Source organism: Ranitomeya variabilis, chromosome 6 (genome assembly GCF_051348905.1).
Source record: "Ranitomeya variabilis isolate aRanVar5 chromosome 6, aRanVar5.hap1, whole genome shotgun sequence".
In the NCBI taxonomy this organism is placed as follows: domain Eukaryota; kingdom Metazoa; phylum Chordata; class Amphibia; order Anura; family Dendrobatidae; genus Ranitomeya; species Ranitomeya variabilis.
Genome location: NC_135237.1, coordinates 6,213,196 through 6,238,198, shown reverse-complemented (window position 1 = coordinate 6,238,198; position 25,003 = coordinate 6,213,196). Strand labels below are relative to the sequence as shown.

At 45.4% G+C, this 25,003-nt stretch overlaps 1 pseudogene; it reads right to left on the bottom strand.

Moving 5' to 3' along the window:
• Positions 1-1,948: 1,948 nt before the first annotated feature.
• Positions 1,949-3,692, bottom strand: LOC143781271 (5-beta-cholestane-3-alpha,7-alpha-diol 12-alpha-hydroxylase-like; annotated as a pseudogene).
• Between the last annotated feature and the right edge of the window lie 21,311 nt (positions 3,693-25,003).

The window sequence follows — 25,003 nt, the reverse complement described above, 5'->3', positions numbered from 1 at the left end:
ATTCTTTTTTTTATTTTCCTTGTGGTATAGCCTATATAGCATAAATTACAAGCCTTACATTTTATGCAGTATATGACGTGGTCAGAATCACAGATGATAAACGATTTTATATTATAAGTAATGTTGTGATTCGAGGAAAAGTAGTTCTTTTATTGCCTGCAAATTTATATTCCTGCATTCCCCACTCTCTGGCCATGACAGTGATTGAACATCATTTAAACAAGTACAGTAGTTACTCCGATTCATTGAAATGGTTCATTCTTGCGTCACTACATTATTTACTCCAGCATCATTTTTGTATGTTTCAGAATGAGTATTTTATTCAGACCATGGGTGCTCCTATGGGTCTAAGTTCTCTCCATCTTTAGCGGTCTTATTTATGGCGTGGTGGGAAGAAATCTACATATTCACAGATGATAATCCATTCCTCCCATACCTTAATTGGTATGGGAGATTTGTGGATGATATTTTGTTAATTTGGCAGGGGGATGTGACCATTTTTTCTGATTTCATACTTTATCTGAACAACAATAAGTGTAACCTGCATTTCACTGGCGGCATTCCATCAGATGAGGTTTCATTCTTGGACGTGCTCCTCACAGGTAGTAACACAACATATAGGGTTAATACTTCTCTCTACAGAAAAGATAACTGCGGTAATAGGATCCTGATGTCTTCAAGCGCACACCCTCCTCACACCATTCATGCCATTTACACCCTCCTCACACCATTCATGCCATTTCCAGGGGTGAGCTCACAAGAGCGAGAAGAATTTGCTCCAGTGAGGAACATTTCTACAAGGAGAGCGGTGTCATTTCTAACAGATTACGTGATAGGGGATATAAACAATCTAACATAAGACATGCATTCAGACATGTTTCCAAAATTTCACGTGCTGATTTACTATATTCTGAAGATGAAAATGAAAGTGCCGCTCCTGAAACGCAGATTACTTTCTCTACTGCTCACAGCAGTCAGTACAATAAAATCAGACAGATCATCCTCACATATCTCCCTGTAGTCAATCAGGACAAATCCTTGTGTACAATTCTCCAGAATGGATGCAGAGTAGTGGCCAGGAGAGGCTGCACACTGGGAAATATTCTATGTCCCAGTATGGTGCACCCGAAAAAAACTCCCACATCATGGCTATCAATAAAAGGATTTTTAAAATGTTCTGGTAATAGATGTAATGTCTGCCAATTTACAGACAATAAAAGAACTACTTTTTCCTCGAATCACAACATTACTTATAATATAAAATCGTTTATCATCTGTGATTCTGACCACGTCATATACTGCATAAAATGTAAAGCTTGTAATATATGCTATATAGGCTATACCACAAGGAAAATCAAAAAAAGAATTCCAGAACATATAACTAACATAAATAATAACAATTCAGGTTATTCTGGGGCTACGAAACATTTCATTTCTGCACATAATGGAGATCTCTCAGACTTCTCATTTTTTGGCATAGAAAGGGTCAGTCAGTCACCTAGAGGTGGAGATTGGAAGAAACAATTGGCGCTGCGGGAAGCCTTTTGGATTCTGACTTTAGACACTAAACATCCACATGGTATGAATGACAGGAATGATCTTTTTTATATATATTGAACTGACAGATAAATTATAAATTTTGCGGTAATTTAAAGTATATATGTATGCAATTTCCATGTATTTACAATAAGGGGGAACAAATCTTTGTCATGTGTGTTTAGCTGCAGCTTTCTTCAATGTAATTGATTGCCATGTTTGTGGTTGGTTCCTTGTTATATATAAACCTGTTCATCTATATGGTATTCGCTCCTATGACTAAGGGCACCGGGGTGCGCCAGAAACGCGTCAGGCAGAGAGGGCCTCTCTCTCTTTTCTTTTAATCCTTTTTTAAAAATGTTCTAATAAATTTTGGATATTTTACTTACACTGGATGGATGTGCTGGAAATTCCCTTTCTTCTCTTCTACTTGAGTGTGGCTGAAACTAACACCAAATAAATATTATAAAATCCCATTTCTCCCACTAGGCCTTTCTTGGACGGGGCATCCCCTGAAGAGTCCTCTGCTCCTGGGTGTCAGATATTCTGGAATCCTCAGTAGGTGGTTTCTTTTTGCACTTGGACCTACTCTTGTGGAGCTAGTAACGTAACCGGTATTTGAACTGGATGTCATGGGTGGGCTGCATGGTGCCAATTCCCCATCTGTTCGGATCGATGTCTGGAATCTCTTCTTTTGGATTGACAAGCTCAAATTCGAAGTAACTCAGCATCAGAAAGACAAACTGTTTCAGTTCATTGACAGCAAAAAAGCGACCAGGGCATATGGTGGTGCCGGCTCCCCAAGGCATGGTGAAATACTTCAGCCGCTTCCCATTCTTGAAGAACTCAGACTTTTTGGTGCCGTCTTCATTCAGGAATCTGTTGTATTTGAACTTCTCGGGTTCTGGATGAACTTCTGGATCCATCTGAACGGCGGTGTATGGGAAAATGGCAATGCGGTCTCCTTTACGTATGGCATATTCCTTTCCAGATGACATTTTGAGGTTCATGTTTTCCTTAACGGCCCTGATCAGCAATGGGGCAGCTGTCAGCCTCAAGGTCTCTTCTACGGCACTGTCCAGGACAGGCGTCTTCAGTAGCATATCTCTGGTTAGGTTGATCAGGGCACCTCCAGGTTTTACCTCTTGTCCATTTTCCTTCAGAACTCTGTCGACTTCTTCACTGATGGCCTTCATGGCCTCTGGATGCTTCATTAAGTAGAGCAGGAGCCAGAAGCTGGCAGGTCCAGTGTTACCTTGAGATGCCCACAGAAGCAGGAGCATAAACCTGTCCTGCATGTATTCTGGCATCCCATTCTCTGCTCGGTCCTGGAACTAGTCAGTAATCCAGCCACTGATGTTTTCTTTCTGTAGGGTTTTCTTTATAGACAGCATGTTCCAGAAAAGCCTCTTCAGTCTCTCGGCCTCCATCTTGTCTTTTGGTGGGAGTATGGCATAGGCCAGGCGTGGGAACAGTTTTTCGTACTTTCTAAACTCACCAAACAACTCCGCTGAATGGTCTCTGTCATGTTTCTTGGCTTTCTCTGAGTTTCCGTGACTTTTTGTGGGCTCGTTCCCAAATAAGGCAAGATACCCTGCCCGGAAGACCATGTTGTAGCTGTAGTTGAATAGTCCATCTTGCTGCCACTTTTTCTTGCGGTCCACAGAGCCAACACCATGAAGCATCAAGTTCTGAAGGTTGTCCATCATGGCCTGGGTCATGAGCACTAGACCATCTCCCATAAGGTGCTTCGTACTCGCCTTCTCCAGTAACTTGTGATCATTGGTTCCAGAATGGTAGCCAAAAACTCTGGCCACCAACTCCATAGCAAACTTCTCAAAGTCCAGCCTGGCCCTGGCCTCTCTCACGATGGGACCAAACGATAATGGGTCTGTGACGAAGGTGTAGTAATAGCCTCCGATCTGGATGGTAAAGATGTCTCCATGCTTTTTCTGCATCTTTTTTAAAAACCCTGCAGTGTTTTTTCGGAAGTCGAGAGCGTATCCCAGCCAAGGTATGGTGCCTTTATCTAGAGGGGGCTCATTGGGTCTTCTCTTCTGGAACATCCCCAACATGTAGAGACCTCCAAGAACCGAAGCCAACAAGGCCAGGAGTACTGGGAGCAACAGGGCCATGTCCAATACTGCAACGAGAAAGACATCAATGTAGGGATGAGGCTCAATAAGAAAGATCCAGAATATCCAAGTGGCAAACATAAGAGTCTGGAAGTATGTCATAAAGTAATAACAAACTTAGTATTGGGGTAGTGGTCACACACGCAGGATTGGCTGTTAAACCCAGTCCTGCACTCATTAATCAGTTCATACCTTATCCTCCAGTCACCTCCAGAGCTGCGGTCACTATTCTGCTGTTACATCGTGTCTTATCCTCCAGTCACCTCCAGAGCTGCACTCACTATTCTGCTGTTACATCGTGTCTTATCCTCCAGTCACCTCCAGAGCTGCACTCACTATTCTGCTGTTACATCGTGTCTTATCCTCCAGTCACCTCCAGAGCTGCAGTCATAGTTCTGCAGCATCGCATGGAGACATATCTCCACCACTGACAATGTGTTACACTGAGTTTTTTTCTGGAGATTTTGGAGCAGAAATTTTTCAAAAACGTTGTGAAAACCTGCATCAGCTTAAAAAACTCATGACTTTGTGCGTTTTTTTGGTGCGTTTTACAGGATCCAAATCTTCAGCTTTGCTTCCACCACAGAAGCATGAACACAGGTCACCAATACAAGACATATGTTCATAAAAAAATACACATACAAATGTAACAGTGGGGAGGTGAATTGGTCGGGAATAATTTACCTAAATCAGTGGCAGTGCACTGCGTTTGTAGGACACTGTCACACTTTGGTCTGCCATTGAGTGGCCCAGGCATTGTTCAATCTCACACCTTGGTCAGCTACAGGCATTGCTCAATCTCACACCATGGTCAGCCACAGGCTTTGTTCAATCTCACACCGTGGTCAGCCACAGGCTTTGCTCAATCTCACACCGTGGTCAGCCACATGCTTTGTTCAATCTCACACCGTGGTCAGCTACAGGCATTGCTCAATCTCACACCGTGGTCAGCCACAGGCTTTGTTCAATCTCACACCGTGGTCAGCCACAGGCTTTGTTCAATCTCACACCGTGGTCAGCCACAGGCTTTGTTTAATCTCACACCGTGGTCAGCCACAGGCTTTGTTCAATCTCACACTGTTGTCAGCCACAGGCTTTGTTCAATCTCACACCGTGGTCAGCCACAGACTTTGTTCAATCTCACACCGTGGTCAGCTACAGGCTTTGTTTAATCTCACACCGTGGTCAGCCACATGCTTTGCTCAATCTCACACTGTTGTCAGCCACAGGCTTTGTTCAATCTCACACCGTGGTCAGCCACAGGCTTTGTTCAATCTCACACCGTGGTCAGCCACAGGCTTTGCTCAATCTCACACCGTTGTCAGCCACAGGCTTTGTTCAATCTCACACCGTGGTCAGCCACAGGCTTTGTTCAATCTCACACCGTGGTCAGCCACAGGCTTTGTTCAATCTCACACCGTGGTCAGCCACATGCTTTGCTCAATCTCACACTGTTGTCAGCCACAGGCTTTGTTCAATCTCACACCGTGGTCAGCCACAGGCTTTGTTCAATCTCACACCGTGGTCAGCCACAGGCTTTGTTCAATCTCACACCGTGGTCAGCCACAGGCTTTGTTCAATCTCACACCGTGGTCAGCCACAGGCTTTGTTCAATCTCACACTGTTGTCAGCCACAGGCTTTGTTCAATCTCACACCGTGGTCAGCCACAGGCTTTGTTCAATCTCACACCGTGGTCAGCCACAGGCTTTGTTCAATCTCACACCGTGGTCAGCCACAGGCTTTGTTCAATCTCACACTGTTGTCAGCCACAGGCTTTGTTCAATCTCACACCGTGGTCAGCCACATGCTTTGTTCAATCTCACACTGTTGTCAACCACAGGCTTTGTTCAATCTCACACCGTGGTCAGCCACAGGCATTGTTCAATCTCACACCTTGGTCAGCCACAGGCTTTGTTCAATCTCACACCGTGGTCAGCTACATGCTTTGTTCAATCTCACACTGTTGTCAACCACAGGCTTTGTTCAATCTCACACCGTGGTCAGCCACAGGCTTTGTTCAATCTCACACTGTTGTCAGCCACAGGCTTTGTTCAATCTCACACCGTGGTCAGCCACAGGCTTTGTTCAATCTCACACCGTGGTCAGCCACAGGCTTTGTTCAATCTCACACCGTGGTCAGCCACAGGCTTTGTTCAATCTCACACTGTTGTCAGCCACAGGCTTTGTTCAATCTCACACCGTGGTCAGCCACATGCTTTGTTCAATCTCACACTGTTGTCAACCACAGGCTTTGTTCAATCTCACACCTTGGTCAGCCACAGGCATTGTTCAATCTCACACCTTGGTCAGCCACAGGCTTTGTTCAATCTCACACCTCTGTCGGGCAATGTTTACTTTTACGCATCATTAATTTAATTAAACTGTACTAATCCAAACGGGCATCTCAGGTGACAAAGACAAGATGTCAAACCTGGAAAAAAATCACAAAACTAAGTGGGTTTCATTTTGATATACTGCTGTACTTGCTTTTTTCCATTTTGTCAGCATTTTTTTTCATCACCCATTACTTTCAAGGGTGAAAAATGCTGTAAGAAGTGACATGCTGTATGTCCAAAAAACCATGCAAAGCACAAAATGCTGTGACATAAAACCAATGTGTGTACATGAGATTTCTGAGATCTCACAGGCTTTGCTAATACTGTGAAAAGTAGCTGAAAATTAGCATAAAAAACGCAGCAAAAACGCCAGTGTGAGCTGAGCCTATAACCTCCACAAACACAAGTTACCAGAAGTTTTCACTTGAAACCTTGTGTGACCTCAGTGTGAACAGCGGCTGAACAGTGAGTCCCCACAATGAGTTTTTGGTGAGTTTTTCATGTATTTTCGCTGCAGTTTCCCAACGGGATTTATAGAAATCTCGCACCGACTTCGTTTGTTTTTCTTTTCTCTCAGCATAAACTGAGCTGCAGCGTTATATCCACAACACGCTTTTTTCATGGTATTTTAATCCATCATCCGTTTGTGTGCTGTGTCTGACAAGTGCGAACAGAACCATATCTAGCAAGCTTTTTTCATGGTATTTTAATCCATCACTCCTATGGTTTTCTTTTTTTTTTTCTCTTCTTCTCTTTTTGGTTTCTGCTTTAAAGTGTTCCAAGCTTTTTTTTTCCCCACTGCTTTATGGCCTTGTTCAGCATTGGTTGTTTACCCCGCATGGTAATGCCTGCTCTGGCCTTATGCTAATTGGCTAATTGCTGATTGTGGCCATTTGGTGCCTGATGGTAGCAGTCATTTCATTTCATATATATTTAGCTCTGGCTGGGATAGCACGCGCGCAACAGATATTAAGTGCAAGAGGATCAAGTGCTTGGCAGTTAGGGTACCGTCTCACATTGGCACTTTGATCGCTACGACGGCACGATCCGTGACGTTCCAGCGATATCCATACGATATCGCTGTGTCTGACACGCTACTGCGATCAGGGACCCCGCTGAGAATCGTACGTCGTAGCAGATCGTTTGGAACTTTATTTCGTCGCTGGATTTCGTCGCTGTCAGTGCCGGCCGTAAAGCACAGCACAGCGGTGACGTCACCGCTGTGCTCTGCTTTTACTTTACGGCCGGCACTCAGTCAGTGCGGGAAGCAGACGGCGAGGGACCTGACGGACACCGGAATGTGAGTATGTACTGTTTGGTTTTTTTTACATTTACGATGGTAACCAGGGTAAACATCGGGTTACTAAGCGCGGCCCTGCGCTTAGTAACCCGATGTTTACCCTGGTTACCCGGGGACTTCGGCATCGTAGGTCGCTGGAGAGCTGTCTGTGTGACAGCTCCCCAGCGACCACACAACGACTTACCAACGATCACGGCCAGGTCGTATCTCTGGTCGCGATCGTTGGTAAATCGTTTAGTGTAAGGGTACCCTTAGACAATGGCAGTTGGGCAGGAGACAGATAAGGTGCATAAGTTTTCCAAACTCATGCTTCTTGGTCAGTCATACTACATTATGCATTGATCATATCAATTTGCTGCTTATTTGTTTTTACTTCTGGTTTCTTAGAACTCGCCTGCCCTTTAACACATTCTGGGCACTCTCTATATCCACCCCTCCCTTCTCCCATGTATAACTCTGAGGCTCTACTGACATTTCTTACCCACTCCAAACCACTCCAATACCTCCATGCATCACTCAAAACGTTCATACAAATCATCCCACCACCTGCTCTTTCTGTTTTTCCCCCTTTACTAGTTGCAGGCGATATCTCCCCCAATCCTGTGCCTCCCTCCACCAGCATACGTTACTCTCCTCCAGCTGCATAGAGAAACCCTACTAATCTTATTAACATTCAGTGCAAGCCTTCTCCTATCGCTTTCCACTGTGCTCTCTGGAATGCACGGTCTGTGTGTAACAAACTAACTTACATTCATGATTTCGTCCTCTCTAATTCCCTTAACCTTCTGGCTATTACAGAAACCTGGATCCAGCATTCAGACACCACCACCGCTGCCGCTCTCTCGTTTGGTGGGCTGAAATTTTCACATACCGCCAGACCTGAGAACAGACAGGGTGGAGGGGTTGGTTTGCTCCTTTCATCACAATGTGCTTTCCAGGTCATCCCCCTGATTCCCTCACTTACATTTCCTTCCTTCGAAGTCCACGCCGTCAGACTCTTTAAGCCCTTCTCCTTGCAAGTGGCTGTTGTTTATCGCCCTCCAGGCTCCTCCTGCCAGTTTCTAGACCACTTTGCCACCTGGCTTACTCACTTCCTATCCTGTGACATCCCCGCCCTCATCATGGGAGATTTTAACATCCCCATTAATGATCCCCTCTCCCAATCTGCCTCTCATCTTCTGTCTCTAACTTCTTCGTTCGGCCTCTCACAGTTTACTAATTCTCCTACGCATGAAGATGGGAATACTCTGGACCTGGTGTTCTCCAGTCCCGACTCTCTGCACGACTTTACTAACTCCCCTCTCCCGCTCTCGGACCACAACCTTCTTTCCTTCTTCATCAAGAATTGTCTCCTCACCCAGGACACCCCCACTTACCACACTTATCGGAATACACATACCATTAATACCCAGCAGCTTATGGACAATCTCCACACATCTTTAGCCCCATCTCCTCCCTCTCCTGTCCAGACTTAGCATTGTCACACTTCAATAATACTCTGAAGAATGCCCTAGATGAAGCAGCACCTTATACACGCAGAAAGACCCAACACAGACAACAAATAGATAATGGCTGCACTCAAGTTTATTGTGCTAAAGCAAGGAAATGTGCAATACATGAAATGTGAACAGCATAATGGCTTGTGAAATTTATGAAAAAACCAAACGTCAAGGTAATCTCAGATCGAATGGGTAACTAACCTGTCTGCCTAGTGTGAACACTTACCTATGGCTAATAAAATTCGATCTGAGATTACCTTGACGTTTGGTTTTTTCATAAATTTCACAAGCCATTATGCTGTTCACATTTCATGTATTGCACATTTCCTTGCTTTAGCACAATAAACTTGAGTGCAGCCATTATCTATTTGCTATGTAAGACTTTTTGGTTATGCACCAGTTCAGACTAGATGGCTGTTCAGTCAGTTTTTCTATATTTCCAACACAGACAACGGCAGCCCTGGCACACTATGCAAACACGCTTTCTTCAGCGCTGCTCAAGGTGTGCAGAGCGGCAGTGGAGAAAATCTCTCTTAGCAGAAGACTTCATCCACTATAAGTTCATGCTCAAAACCTATAACTCTGCCCTTCATCTGGCCAAACAATCCTACTTCACAACCCTCATCACCTCACTATCCAACAACCCAAAACGACTTTTCCATTACGTCCCTCAGGACAGCACCATGGAGGACGTCCTTCCTTGACCTATAGCGGAACAGGATCATAGAGTGGTTAAAAGGACCCTCCACCCTCCAGTGTTTTTCCTGTCCCTACAGGGGACGGTTGTATGAGAGGTTGCTCCTAGAGTGAAGATAGACTCCTCTTTGAGAGGTTCCTCAGCCAACAGTCAGCCTGTGCAATGGGTTTAGGGGGATCGTGCGGCAGGTCCAATCCTTCCCCCTGTCAAGTAGCCCAGGGTGGAAAGTCCCCGGTGGGAAGTCCCTCAGCCCCAGAGACCAGTTGAGCGGACGGGCTCCTGGGTAGAGCCGCTTCCTCCCAGAGGGGGGCTCTCGGCTCGGACGCCGACCGGCAAAACACCACTACGTCCGAAAGTCGTGGGGTGGAGAAGGCCGTTGCGCTTCCGGTGACGTCAGAGAGGAGCGCCGGCACATAGGTTTGGCGTGCGTTCCACGATGGAACACAGAAGGGGGCACAGGTGAAGAAATCATTGACAGTAATGCGGCATTCCTGATGGGACGCCGCTTTCTTCCATGGTAGGCTCTCGGCGTTACCAGCTCCCCCTGTCTTCTGGCAGGTATGGAGCCAGCACAGGTGAGTGCATGGTTTAATGTTGCATTGATGGCCTGGGCTGACTCTAGTCTCATGCCTTTGTGCCAAAGCTGTACCTGGAACCCATTTGCAGCTAGGCCTTTGACCTCTAGGCTATGGTAGGGCCATATGTCCAGGCTACATCTCATGACTGGACTTCAGTTAGTTGCAGGTCTTGTCTGCACAGAGCCTTATGATTGGGCTTCAGAGTGATTTTTTTTTTTGGAAGCATGCTTTCCATTTTCTGGTTCAATAAACAAGTGTTTCACTTTTCTTTGCAACTTAACTACTACGTCCATAGGGAGGACACAAGGTGTTAAATCAGCACATTGTCTCCATGAAGACTGCCCTCCAGCTGCAGCTCATTAACCCCTTCATGACCCAGCCTATTTTGACCTTAATGACCTGGCCATTTTTTGCAATTCTGACCAGTGTCCCTTTATCAGGAACGCTTCAACGGATCCTAGCGATTCTGAGATTGTTTTTTCGTGACATATTGGGCTTCATGTTAGTGGTAAATTTAGGTCGATAATTTCTGCGTTTATTTGTGAAAAAAATGGAAATTTGGCGAAAATTTTGAAAATTTCACAATTTTCAAATTTTGAATTTTTATTCTGTTAAATCAGAGAGTTATGTGACACAAAATAGTTAATAAATAACATTTCCCACATGTCTACTTTACATCAGCACAATTTTGGAAACAAAATTTTTTTTTGCTAGGAAGTTATAAGGGTTAAAATTTGACCAGTGATTTCTCATTTTTACAACAAAATTTACAAAATCATTTTTTTTAGGGACCACCTCACATTTGAAGTCAGTTTGAGGGTTCTATATGGCTGAAAATACCCAAAAGTGACACCATTCTAAAAACTACACCCCTCAAGGTGCTCAAAACCACATTCAAGAAGTTTATTAACCCTTCAGGTGTTTCACAGCAGCAGAAGCAACATGGAAGTAAAAAATTAACATTTAACTATTTAGTCACAAAAATGATCTTTTAGCAACAATTTTGTTATTTTCCCAAGGGTAAAAGGAGAAACTGGACCATGAACGTTGTTGTCCAATTTGTCCTGAGTACGCTGATACCTCATATGTGGGGGTAAACCACTGTTTGGGCGCACGGCAGGGCTCGGAAGGGAAGGAGCGCCATTTGACTTTTTCAATGAAAAATTGGCTCCAATCTTCAGCGGATAGCATGTCACGTTTGGAGAGCCCCCGTGTGCCTAAACATTGGAGCTCCCCCACAAGTGACCCCATTTTGGAAACTAGACCCCCCAATGAACTTATCTAGATGCATAGTGAGTACTTTAAACCCCCAGGTGCTTCACAAATTGATCCGTAAAAATGAAAACGTACTTTTTTTTCACAAAAAAATTCTTTTAGCCTCAATTTCTTCATTTTCACATGGGCAACAGGATAAAATGGATCCAAAAATTTGTTGGGAAATTTCTCCTGAGTACAACGATACCTCATATGTGGGGGTAAACCACTGTTTGGGCATATGGTAAGGCTCGGAAGGGAAGGAGCGCCATTTGACTTTTTGAATGGAAAATTAGCTCCAATCATTAGCGGACACCATGTCGCCTTTGGAGAGCCCCTGTGTGCCTAAACACTGGAGCTCCCCCACAAGTGACCCCATTTTGGAAACTAGACCCCCCAAGGAACTTATCTAGATGCATAGTGAGCACTTTAACTCACCAGGTGCTTCACAGAAGTTTATAACGCAGAGCCGTGAAAGTAAAAAATAATTTTTCTTTCCTCAAAAATGATTTTTTAGCCTGGACTTTTTTATTTTTCCAAGGGTAACAGGGGAAATTGGACCCCAATAGTTATTGTCCAGTTTCTCCTGAGTACGCTGATACCCCATATGTGGGGGTAAACCACTGTTTGGGCACACGGCAGGGTTCGGAAGGGAAGGCACGCCATTTGGCTTTTTGAATGGAAAATTAGCTCCAATCATTAGCGGACACCATGTCGCGTTTGGAGAGCCCCTGTGTGCCTAAACATTGGAGCTCCCCCACAAGTGACCCCCTTTTGGAAACTAGACCTCCCAAGGAACTAATCTAGATGTGTGGTGAGCACTTTGAACCCCAAAGTGCTTCACAGAAGTTTATAACGCAGAGCCATGAAAATAAAAAATAATTTTTCTTTTCTCAAAAATGATTTTTAGCCCTGAATTTTTTATTTTCCCAAGGGTAACAGGAGAAATTTGACCCCAAAAGTTATTGTACAGTTTCTCCTGAGTACGCTGATACCCCATATGTGGGGGTAAACCACTGTTTGGGCACACGTCGGGGTTCGGAATAGAAGTAGTGACGTTTTGAAATGCAGACTTTGATGGAATGCTCTGCGGGCGTCACGTTGCGTTTGCAGAGCCCCTGATGTGCCTAAACAGTAGACACTCCCCACAAGTAACCCCATTTTGGAAACTAGACCCCCAAGGGAACTTATCTAGATGTGTGTTGAGCACTTTGAACCCCCAAGTGCTTCACAGAAGTTTACAACGCAGAGCCGTGAAAATAAAAAATCATTTTTGTGTCCTCAAAAATGATGTTTTAGCAAGCAATTTTTTACTTTCACAAGGGTAACAGATGAAATTGGACCCCAATAGTTGTTGCCCAGTTTGTCCCGAGTATGCTGGTACTCCGTACGTGGGGGTAAACCACTGTTTGGTTGCACGTTGGGGCTCGGAAGGGAGGGTGCACCATTTGACTTTTGGAACGCAAGATTGGCTGGAATCAATGGTGGCGCCATGTTGCGTTTGGAGACCCCTGACGTGCCTAAACAGTGGAAACCTCTCAATTCTAACTCCAACACTAACCCCAACACACCCCTAACCCTAATCCCAACTCTAGCCATAACCCTAACCCCAACACACCCCTAACCACAACCCTAACCCAACACACCCCTAACCCTAATCCCAACCCTAATTTCAACCCTAACCACAACCCAAACCCCAACACACCCCTAACCATAACCCTAACCACAAGCCTAATCTTAAACCTATTTCCAACCCTAGACCTAATTCTATCCCTAACCCTAAGGCTATGTGCCCATGTTGTGGATTTGTGTGAGATTTTTCCACACCATTTTTGAAAAATCCGCAGGTAAAAGGCACTCCGTTTTACCTGCGGATTTACCACAGATTTCCAGTGGTTTTTGTGCGGATTTCACCTGCGGATTCCTATTGAGGAACAGGTGTAAAACGCTGCGGAATCCGCACAAAGAATTGATATGCTGCGTAAAATACAACGCAGCATTTCTGCGCGGTATTTTCCACACCATGGGCACAGCGGATTTGGTTTTCCAAAGATTTACATGGAACTGTAAACCTGTTGGAAAACTGCTACGAATCCACAGCAGCCAATCAGCTGCGGATCCGCAGCCAAATCCACACCGTGTGCACATAGCCTAATTCTAAGGCTATGTGCACACGCTGCGGAAAACGCTGCGGATCCGCAGCGTTTCCGCAGCTGCGGGTCCGCAGCAGTTTCCCTTGAGATTATAGTTCAATGTAAACCTATGGGAAACAAAAAACGCTGTGCACATGCTGCGGGAAAAACTGCGTGGATACGCAGCGGTTTACATTCCGCAGCATGTCACATCTTTCTGCGGATTCCGCAGCGGTTTTACAACTGCTCCAATAGAAAACCGCAGTTGTAAAACCGCAGTGAAAGCCGCAGAAAAACCACGTTGAATCCGCGATAAGTCCGCAGCGGTTTTATGCTGCGAATTTATCAAATGCGCTGTGGAAAAATCCACAGAGGACCAGAATACCCATACCCTAACCCTAACCCTAACCCTAACCCTGGTTCTGAACCTAGTGGGGGAAAAAAAAAATAAAAAAAATATTTTCTTTATTTTATTGTTGTCCCTAGCTATAAGGGTGATAAAGGGGGGTGGGTCATTTACATTTTTTTTATTTTGATCACTGTGATAGGTTTTCACAGTGATCAAAATGTACATTGAACGAATCTGCCGGCCGGCAGATTCGGCGGGCGTACTGTGCATGCGCCCGCCATTTTGGAAGATGACGGTGCCCAGGGAGGAGACGGACCGACATCGGGAGGCTCGGTAAGTATGAGGGGGTAAGGGGGGGAGCTCGGGGGGTGGATCGGAGCACGGGGGAGGTGGATCGGAGCAAGGAGGGAGCGGACAGGAGGACGGAGGGGATCGGGCCACATAACGGACGACTGGGGAGGCGATCGGTGGCGGTGGGGGGGGGGGGGGGGGGCAGATCAGGTATTCCAGCCATGGCCGATGATATTGCAGCATCGGCCATGGCTGGATTGCAATATTTCACCATTTTCATAGGTGAAATATTGCAAATTGCTCTGATTGGCTGTTGCACTTTCAACAGCCAATCAGAGCGATCGTAGCCACGTGGGGGCAAAGCCACCCCCCCGGGCTAAAGTACCACTCCCCCTGTCCCTGCAGATCGGGCGAAATAGGAGTTAACCCTTTCACCCAATCTGCAGGGACGCGAACATTCTGTGACACAGCATATGCGTCACAGGTCGGATTGGCACCGACTTTCATGACGCCTACGCTGTGTCACAGGTCGGGAAGGAGTTAATTAGCTCTTTCGGGTGGAGTCAGTCTGACAAATGAGATGTACTGTTCAGAGTGGAGATTTATCTGGAACTCTGATAGATTGCTGTTTTGCTTAAAAGTGTAAGTCTGGTCTCTTGTTGGGCTCCTTCAAGCATGGCCTAGTCCCTCTGTGCATCTCTTTGCATCATACTGCTTCTAGGCATCATATCGAGTGCCTCCGTGCATAATACTGCATCATACTGCTTTTATGCATCATATGCAGTGTCTCTGTACATGATACTGCATCATAGTACATCTATGCAACATATTGAGTGCCTCTGTGGCATCATACAGCATCATACCGTTTCATAGGGACTCTGTGCATCATATTGCTTCATGGTTCCTATACGCATCATAGCGCTTCATATTACCTTTGTGCATTATATTACAGCATATTGCTTCATGGTTCCTATACGCATCATAGCGCTTCATATTGCCTCTGTGCATTATATTACAGCATATTGCTTCATTGTTCCTATATGCACCATAGCGCTTCATAGTTACTTCATGCATCATATTGCATCATGTTGCTTCATAGTTCCTATATGCATCATAGCGCTTCATAGTGACTTCATGCATCATATTGCATCATGTTGCTTCATTGTTCCTGTATGCATCATAGTGCTTCAGATTGCCTTTGTGCATCATATTTCTTCATAGTTGCTATATGCATCATAGCGCTTCATAGTGACTTTGCATCATATTGCATCGTATTGAATCAGATTACTTAATGGTGCCTTTGGACATCATATTGCCTTATATTTCTTCATAGTTCCTCTATGCATCATATTGCATCATAGGGTTTCGGTGCCCTGTGCCTCAGGGGGTATCATTAGTGTGTCGGGCATGGTGCTTTTTTCCGCCTCTGGCTGTGAGCCACTGGGTTAGACCTTCTGTCTGGTGCCTTGTTGTGTGGCCGCACATTGTATCATGGGCCTACCACTTCACATTTTTGTCTTGGGCCTCAACTCTGGATATGGAGTCCTTGTGTTTTGGACCCAGATCCAGCTTCTGTTACTTAATTCTTTACAACAGGGCTTAGTCAAGCAAACAGGCTTGAATTGGCTTAGTAAAATCTGCATTTCTTCTGTTTGGAACAGATATCTCAGGTAGGTTCTACCTTGAGTGCTAAAGGCAAGTCTATTACATAATTAGCTTTAAAAGATGACATACGTCGTTTTGGTACATCCTATAAAAGGACATACTACTGTCCTGGGAGCGGAAAATCCCACGAGTTGAAAGAAAGGATTCCTTCCGCCTCGGAATGCTTTGCCCTAAGATAAACCAAAAAGAAGATGGACTCCAAAAGCTAAAAAATTACAATTTTATTAAGGAACCATAAAAACAATACATACAAATAAGGTATATAAATAAAGACAAGGTTTGTAATAAATAGAGAAGAAGCGACACTAGTGCCGCATACACATGTATCCTGCTAGAGTATATAAGACCCAATTATCATATTTGTGTACAACTATCCTGGCAACAATAGCGTGACAGTTCACATAAAGGGAGCAGGTGCAGGGGGACAATAGGTGTGCACAAAAGTCACACAGGACAATAAAGTGCCTCTTGCATATAATGAAGGTAAATTCTAGTACCAATGTGTGAGTATAATAAGGAAAATTCCAAGCACAATGTACTTACAAATGAAGAGATATGTGCACACGTAGAGTCACCCTGCAGTGGTATACGGAAGAGAGGAGCCCCGACGCGCGTTTCGCATATATTGCTTCCTCGGGGGGCGCCCGAGGCACTTTATTGTCCTGTGTGACTTTTGTAATAGAAAACAGGGTGCACTCAAGCCGTATAGGGCTAATTTTAGGGCGTGCAGAGCCAAGTCCAATATAGTATAACTGGAGAAAAAAAGAAAGAAGAATGGACTACAATACGGCTCGCACAACCATATAAATAGTGAAAATACAAAAAATGTTTATTCAGAACACCAAAACACACAAAATATAAAAACATTTAAAAACACAACAATATTGTGTATATCACCCTCATGTAATAATGTAAATCAAGAGAGGGGAAAATCCCCAAGTATCTGTATCACAAATATCACGTCACGGACACACTCAGAAATCAGGTACCATACCTCAGAATATCATGACAGTTATAGGGCTCCCATACATATAGTCATGCAAAATAACGAGAGCTCTCGTTATTTTGCATGACTATATGTATGGGAGCCCTATAACTGTCATGATATTCTGAGGTATGGTACCTGATTTCTGAGTGTGTCCGTGACGTGATATTTGTGATACAGATACTTGGGGATTTTCCCCTCTCTTGATTTACATTATTACATGAGGGTGATATACACAATATTGTTGTGTTTTTAAATGTTTTTATATTTTGTGTGTTTTGGTGTTCTGAATAAACATTTTTTGTATTTTCACTATTTATATGGTTGTGCGAGCCGTATTGTAGTCCATTCTTCTTTCTTTTTTTCTCCTGTGTGACTTTTGTGCACACCTATTGTCCCCCTGCACCTGCTCCCTTTATGTGAACTGTCACGCTATTGTTGCCAGGATAGTTGTACACAAATGTGATAATTGGGTCTTATATACTCTAGCAGGATACATGTGTATGCGGCACTAGTGTCGCTTCTTCTCTATTTATTACAAACCTTGTCTTTATTTATATACCTTATTTGTATGTATTGTTTTTATGGTTCCTTAATAAAATTGTAATTTTTTAGCTTTTGGAGTCCATCTTCTTTTTGGTTTATTATATATTTTGATGGCTGAGCATTTATTTGTAGTGCCCTCGTTATAGGTTTATTTGCCCTAAGATATTAGGACCATCTACAATTTGCATAGTTTTAGGCGCTCCCTCAAAACACATTTGTTCAGAGCGGCCTACCACGTTCCCTAATAAGTCATTTTATGTTTGTGTGTGTTTGTGTGTGTGTAGCCCATTCATTATCTCCATCTATCCCCACCCCCTGAAGATGGCTGGACCATCACTGTAAATACAACATTGTTGATACACACCTGTACTTTGTATCTTCCCTGCCTCATTGTAGATTGTAAGCTCTCACGAGCAGGGTGGTTTTTATTTTGCTTTAATTATTATATGGTGGTTACTTATGACTGTTGTGTTTGAGACTGTCAAACTGTAAAGCGCTGCGGAATATGTTGACGCTATATAAATAAGTTTATTATTGTTGTTATTATTAATCCTTCCCAAACTCCACATTCGGCAATCAGACAGATTCTTGTCCCATAAGTCTGTTGCGTTATGTTTACCAGGGACATCAGCACTGCCTTCTGTACCTTGTGGTGAAGCAGCAGCACTGTGTCGTGTGGCAGAGGATCCCATACTCGCGGCTCTTACAGCAGTCACGGCTCCTAAGATAAATGAAACTGTATCCAGGGCTCTTACTGTTAAGACCCCATAGTCTCACTGCCTCACAGTAGATAATCTCCCTCCGTAATGGGGAAGAGACCTACCTTTTCTGTAGCCATGGAATATGGTTACTCCCACAATGGCAGTCTGGGTGTATAAAGATCCCTGAGAAGATTGCCTCTTGGGATATGTATGTGCATATATGCATACATGGACAAATAAGTTGACATACTTATAATGTCTGGACTAATGACTTGTATAAATGCAGTTCCGAATAATTTCAAGTGTCGGAAGATTTTTACTAGCACCACCACCTTCATCGATTCCTGACTCCCTGTGTCTAACATCAAGTAAAACAGGAGTGATGACCCACGTTTCTCTTTCAGCGCTTCTAATGAGAAGCCCGACGTTGGTAGTGGCAGGAGATATTACCTGCCGGATGGTGTATCCCTTAGTTTCAATAATATCCAACCCTTACTTGGGGTTAGACATCTAAGGATTTGGAATAGACGTGACCTCCTGGATGAGTAATGTGCGTACATCCCAATGCTCTGCCATTATCCATGTACTAACTGTTATTGGTTGATCTTTCCGCAGTCCAGGGCCTCTGTCCTGCAGGTCTCCTTGTAGTATGGTAAGCTGGTCTGTAACCAAGGCTTAACCTGAGCCCAGAAGGACCGATGAAGGAACAGTCCTGGGCTATAAGCACATGCAGCTTATTACTGGACGGTACAGTCCTCATTGTGTGGTGGCTGTGACTTTCACCATATTTTGCTGGGCAATAAGGTTCTCTAACCCTATTCTGGGGCTGCGATGTCTATAAGTATCTAACACAATAAATAACTTGCTGTGGTTCATTATTGGTATTGGAGCACAATGGGTGAATTTCACTCTCTGCTCCTTATGCTTATTTCATTTACCACATTCATACTGAAATTGGCCATTATAGATGTATATCAGATACTCACTACGGCCATTTTCTTTGCGGATCTCTTTAGATATCTATGGTTTTTCTGATCTTTCAGATCCTTTATATATTTAGTCTGATTTTTGCCTGGGACTTTGATTCCTGGGCTTCTGTACCCACCCTGGGAGAGTTGCTTTGGTATTCTCAATGGTGCTGTCCTGAGGGACGTAATGGAAAAAGGGAATTAGACCTACCGGTAATTCGGTTTCCAGGTAGTCCCTCAGGACAGCACTACTGTTGAGCGATACCTTCCAATATTTGAAAGTATCGGTATCGGATTGGATCAGCCGATATCCAAAAAATATCGGATATCGCCGATACCAATACCCGATACTAGGGTTGAGCGACTTTTATTTTTATAGGATCGGGTCGGGTTTCACGAAACCCGACTTTCTCAAAAGTCGGGTCGAGCGAAATCGGCCGATCCTATAAAAAAGTCGGGGTCGGCCGAAACACGAAACCCAATGCAGTGCAATGGGATACTATGGTTCCCAGGGTCTGAAGGAGAGGAAACTCTCCTTCAGGCCCTGGGATCCATATTAATGTGTAAAATAAAGAATTAAAATAAAAAATATTGATATACTCACCCGTCCGGAGGCCCCTGGACATCACCGCTGGTAACCGGCAGCCTTCTTTGCTTAAAATGAGCGCGTTCAGGGCCTTCCATGACGTCACGGCTTCTGATTGGTCGCGTGCCGCTCATGTGACTGCCACGCAACCAATCACAAGCCGTGACGTAATTCTCAGGTCCTAAATTCCTCATTCTAGGAATTTAGGACCTGAGAATTACATCACGGCTTGTGATTGGTCGCGTGAACGGTCACATGGGCGGCCGCGACCAATCACAAGCCGTGACGTCATCTAAGGCCCTGAACGCGCTCATTCTTAGGAAGGAAGGCTGCCGGAAAGAAGCCGAGGGTGAGTATATTCCTATTAGGTATATACTCACCCTCGGATGCGCCCTGGTTCTTTCCGGCAGCCTTCCTTCTTAAGAATGAGCGCGTGAAGGGCCTTAGATGACGTCACGGCTTGTGATTGGTCGCGGCCGCCCATGTGACCGTTCACGCGACCAATCACAAGCCGTGATGTAATTCTCAGGTCCTAAATTCCTAGAATGAAGAATTTAGGACCTGAGAATTACGTCACGGCTTGTGATTGATCGCGTGGCGGTCATATGAGCGGCACGCGACCAATCAGAAGCCGTGATGTCATGGAAGGCCGTAAACGCGCTCATTTTAAGCAAAGAAGGCTGCCGGTTACCAGCGGCGATGTCCAGGGGCCTCCGGAGAGGTGAGTATATCAATATTTTTTATTTTAATTCTTTATTTTACACTTAAATGTGGATTCCGATACCGATTTCCGATATCGCAAACATATCGGAACTCGGTATCGGAATTCCGATACCAGATTCAGAAGATCGCCGACCTCATGGCCGACCCCACACAGGGGTCGGGTCGGGTTTCATGAAACCCGATTTTGCCAAAAGTCGGCGACTTCTGAAAATGGCCGACCCGTTTCGCTCAACCCTACCCGATACCAATACAAGTCAATGGGACACAAATATCGGAAGTGACCCTGGATGGTTCCCAGGGTCTGAAGGAGAGGAAACTCTCCTTCAGGCCCTGGGATCCATATTCATGTAAAAAATAAAGAATAAAAATAAAAAATATGGATATACTCACCCTCGGATGAGCCCTGGCTGTCACCACTGCAACCGGCAGCCTCCGTTCCTAAGAATGCAGAGTGAAGGACCTTCGATGACGTCGCGGCTTGTGATTGGTCGTGTGACCGCTCATGTGACCGCTCACGCAACCAATCACAAGCCGCGACGTCATCGCAGGTCCTACACTCACTGCATGCTTAGGAACAGAGGCTGCCGGTTGCACCGCTGAGGTCCAGGGTCTGTCGGAGGGGTGAGTATATCCATATTTTTTATTTGTATTCTTTATTTTTTACATGAATATGAATCCCAGGGCCTGAAGGAGAGTCTCCTCTCCTCCAGACCCTGGGAACCATACGCACCGCACACGCCTGGGAACTTATAGGAACTTCCGATTCCGATTTCCGATATCACAAAAATATCGGAACTCGGTATCGGAATTCCGATACAGCGAATATCGGCCGATACCCGATATTTGCAGTATCGGAATGCTCAACACTAGACAGCACCCATAGTTCCCTCCCTTATGTTTCTCTTTTTAGGCTTGTATGGGATTAATCTACCGGCAGATCGTTCGTCCTTTGAGTCACCATGGCTCGAAATTAAGATGAAGCCGTTAAATGGTTATTACAGACATGTTTGTAAGGCATGTTTAGACCATTTATTTCCATCCTTCTGTGGTACTTTGAAAAAACACTGGAGGGTGGAGGTGGGAGGGTCCTTTTAACCTCTCTATGATCCTGTCCTGCTATAGGTCAAGGAAGGACGTCCTCCATGGTGCTGTCCTGAGGGACTACCTGGAAGCCAAATTACCGGTAGGTCTAATTCCCTTTTTTGAAACCTTAAACTCCCTCCTGAAACCTAAAGTACAGGCCCCCATCACCAATCTCAGAGGTGAGGATCTGGCCACTTATTTTCTAGAAAAAATCAACCACATCCATCAGGATATCTCAGCCCCATCTCCTCAGTGCCTGGATCCCCTTCCCTGGCGCACCTCAAGCTCACTAGACATCTTTAAGCCTGTTTCAGAAGAAGAAGTTTCCAAGCTCCTCGCTTCTGCTCGGCCTACAACCTGCAACAGTGACCCCATTCCTTCACATCTCCTGCAGTCTCTCTCACCAGTGGTCACCACTCACCTGACTAAAATATTTAACCTCTCTCTTTCTTCAGGTATCTTTCCCTCCTCATTTAAACATGCAATCATAACCCCTTTACTTAAAAAGCCATCCATGGACCAGAATTGCACGGCTAACTACAGACCTGTCTCTAACCTTTCCTTCATCTCTAAACTCCTGGAACGCCTGGTCCACTCCCGTCTAATCCGCTATCTCTCAGATAACTCTCTTCTCGACCCTCTGCAATCTGGTTTCCGCTCTTTACACTCCACTGAAACTGCCCTCACTAAAGTCTCTAATGATCTAATAACAGCTAAATCCAAAGGTCATTGCTCCCTGCTGGTTCTCCTGGATCTCTCCGCAGCATTCGACTGTGGATCATCAGCTCCTTCTCACTATACTCCACTCTATAGGCCTCAAGGACACAGCCCTCTCCTGGTTATCCTCCTATCTCTCTGACCGCTCCTTCACTGTATCCTTTGCCGGCTCCTCTTCCTCTCCTCGTCCCCTTACTATCGGGGTTCCGCAGGGCTCAGTCCTAGGCCCCCTCCTCTTCTCTCTATACACGGCCCCTATTGGACAAACAATCAGCAGATTTGGGTTCCAGTATCATCTCTATGCTGATGACACCCAATTATACACTTCTTCCCCTGACATCACCCCCACTCTAATTCAAAATACCAAGGATTGTCTGTCTGCTGTCTCTAACATCATGTCCTCCCTCTACCTGAAACTAAATCTCTCCAAAACGGAACTTCTTGTGTTTCTCCCTTCTACTAACCTCACTCTACCCAACATCGAAATTACCCTGGAGGGTTAAACAATAACTCCCGAGCAGCATGCCCGCTGTCTTGGGGTCATATTCGACTCCGAACTTTCCTTTACTCCCTATATCCGATCACTCACTCGCTCTTGTCACCTGCATCTTAAAAACATCTCCAGAATCCGACCTTTTCTCACCGTTGAAACTTTAAAGACTCTTACTGTCGCTCTTATTCATTCCCGTCTGGACTACTGCAACTCTCTTCTGATCGGTCTCCCTCTTAACAAACTTTCTCCTCTCCAATCCATCTTGAATGTGACTAATGCCTGAATATACCATCCTGTATACTGTCCTATAGTGCCCTAATAATACCGCCATACAGCAGGGCCGCCATAAGGGCATTACAGCCGTTACTACTGTATGGGGCCTGGTGAAGAGGAGCAAAAAGGGGGGCCCGACACGCTGGCAGCTCAGGCCCCCCTCCTATTTGCTTCTCCTCATCGGGCCCCTGGACGTTTTGTTCAAGGCTTCCAACCCCCATGCATAACACAGCACTGTGGTGTTTTAAAGATATGTAATGAGCTGGCCGGCTCTGACTGTTCTGTTATCATTGACATAGAAGAATCTGTGACAGACACTGCCCCCGTGTGGCCAGAAGTTATACCTACGCCGAATGTGATTACAGAGAAACAAACTGTATTGGCTAAGCTCCCCCCTGTTATGTCATGTGACCAGGAAGGAGAGAGAGAGGAAGAAGAGCCCGGGAAATCAGTCTGTGCAGAGAGAAGTCTGTGTATGCTGGTGCCCTCCTGTGAATGCGATATAACAGATTGTCTGGATGATCCCTCTCCCTTGAAAGCTGACTTCCAGATCCTGAACCCACGAACTGTAAGCGGGTCCTCTGTTGAGAGGCCGAATATTCCACCCCTTCCTGCCGTACCCCAAGGACTACAGTCTGGACCTGAGAGACGGAGCTTTGTTTAATCCCTGCAGTGACAGACAGGCCTGCGACGTGGGAAGATAACCTCCTGGAGTAAAGAGACTGGTAACGTGTGGATAGGGACAGTGAGGGATAGTTCGTTATTACACGTTAATTCTGTGAATAGGCATTTTTTGTATTGTCTACAATTGTGTTCCGCTGTGTTAAGAAAATGTTTAACAGTAAAGATATGTTTGATAAAATGGAATCTGGGTGTGGAAGTTTTGCTGAGCCAGATCATGGATATGCATGGGCGGCCTTGCCCTCGCTCACTTCATCTGGCGTAGTCGGCAGGATCTGTGCCCAGCAAGATTCCCACCCAGGCCCAGTATACAGTCAGAAACCGCCGCCGGTGTCCATTGTAAACCAGGTCAGGAAATTTGGCGGGCGAAACTACCCCGTACCAGAGTGGGCGGAACAAGTGCGGATACTGGGAGAAATGTATAATATTGACCCTAAGACCTTGGCAGAAATGGAGGTACTGACGCTAGAGTGGGAGGCATGGACGACAGTCAGACTGGAGACGGTCAGGGGGCAGCGTGTGTTGGAGGATTTGGTGCGGGTGCTGGAAAAGACCTATGGACCTACTACGTACCAGGGAACACTGCGGTACCTGTTCTTCAGACGGACACAGCTTGAATGGGAAGACATTCCCCAGTATGCAAATGCCCTTCAGGTACTCCTTGAACAAGTCTGTGCAAGAGGGGAACAACTGGCTACTATAGCTCCTCGTGACCTGGTACTGAGAGACCAATTCGTTATAGGGCTGAGAGACCAGTATCTTAACCGTACGCTACAGGACTTGATTCGGATGACGCCGACTCTCACCTTCGCTGAAGTCAAGCAGGAAGCCATAGAACGTTCTAGGGGACCCGTCATGGATGTGGGGACTCAAAGCGCTGCGTGCAGATCCATATTAAACAGTAACCAGCCCAACAGTGACACCGAGGAGCTGAAACAGATGGTAGCAGATTTACAGCAACAGGTGTCACAGTTAACACTAGAACGGCAGAGAGACCAGCGGATGCAACCTAGCCGTCCCGTGGGACCGTGTTGGTCATGTGGTGACCCCCGTCATAGGGCGAATCGTTGTCCTCAACGAACAAACCATCAGTTACCACGACGAACAGAATATCAGCTACATCCACGAGCAGAGCCGCCACGCCAGGTCTCACCACAATGGCCGCCGTTAAACTAGACACCCCTGCAGCTGAGGCTCGAGCAGCAGGGGGGGACAGAGAATGGGGTGTAGAAAAACAGAGCCAGCAACGGAGTACTCTTGCCTCGAGTAGTCCTACACTTGAAGTTATTCTGGAGGGAGTTGCAGTACAAGGATTGATGGACACTGGGTCGCAAGTGACCACGATCTCTGAACAGTTTTATGAAAAGTACCTCAAACCAAGAACTGCTTGTGATCCAGATACCACCATTAAGATAATTGCGGCTAATAACCTACCCATTCCAGTAACCGGAGTCGCCTGGATGGATACGAAGGC